This window comes from Ixodes scapularis, unplaced genomic scaffold, assembly GCF_016920785.2.
Source record: "Ixodes scapularis isolate PalLabHiFi unplaced genomic scaffold, ASM1692078v2 PGA_scaffold9__187_contigs__length_104089568, whole genome shotgun sequence".
NCBI classification, from domain to species: domain Eukaryota; kingdom Metazoa; phylum Arthropoda; class Arachnida; order Ixodida; family Ixodidae; genus Ixodes; species Ixodes scapularis.
In genome coordinates, this window is record NW_024609884.1 from 86056136 (window position 1) to 86056805 (window position 670).

The window sequence follows — 670 nt, forward strand, 5'->3', positions numbered from 1 at the left end:
TAAAGAATGACGAAAATAATCCCCGGAGAAGGGGAACAAGAGGGACAAAGGTCCCTCTTGTTCCCCTTCTCCAGGGATTATTTTCGTCATTCTTGTCCAGCTCGCTCGCACCTTTGCATTTAATTGCATTATAATCATAACCTTAAAAATGGAAGCTTCACCCTTGTTGGTGTTAGACTGTTGGCGGCTGATAAAACCCGTTTGCTCTACTGACGTCTAACCCCTGGTTAGCTCAGTTCGTAGAGCGCTCCACCCGTAATGGAGAGGTCCCGGGCTCGATACCCGGACCAGGCAGATTTTTTCGGCCGCGCACCAGTCACCCAGCTGTGTTTGGAGATTTGTGTTTGTCCTTTGTCCCTCTTGTTCCCATTCTCCAGGGATTATTTTCGTCATTCTTGTTCAGCTAGTTTGCACCTTTGCATTTATTTGCATTATAAACACAATTTCTTCTTCTCCAAGAAACAGGACATGCCAAAAACATACCGGAATACCGCGGTCTACATGCCGTCCCGGTCACGGCGCGCTCTCTGTCCACGTTCGCAGAGACATTGCATTTGTCACTGCAACGTTCGAGACCCAGACACTCTGGTCCCCTCTGCCTTATCCTACTATCCAGACTCCTCCTCTTTGCCTCTCCCATTAGTTAATATCCATAACCCTCGTAAGTCCT

The 670-nt window shown here is 48.1% G+C and overlaps 1 non-coding gene across 1 annotated transcript; it reads left to right on the forward strand.

Moving 5' to 3' along the window:
* Positions 1-221: 221 nt before the first annotated feature.
* Positions 222-294, forward strand: Trnat-cgu. The gene has a single exon. It is a non-coding gene; the product is annotated as a tRNA-Thr (tRNA).
* Positions 295-670: the final 376 nt, after the last annotated feature.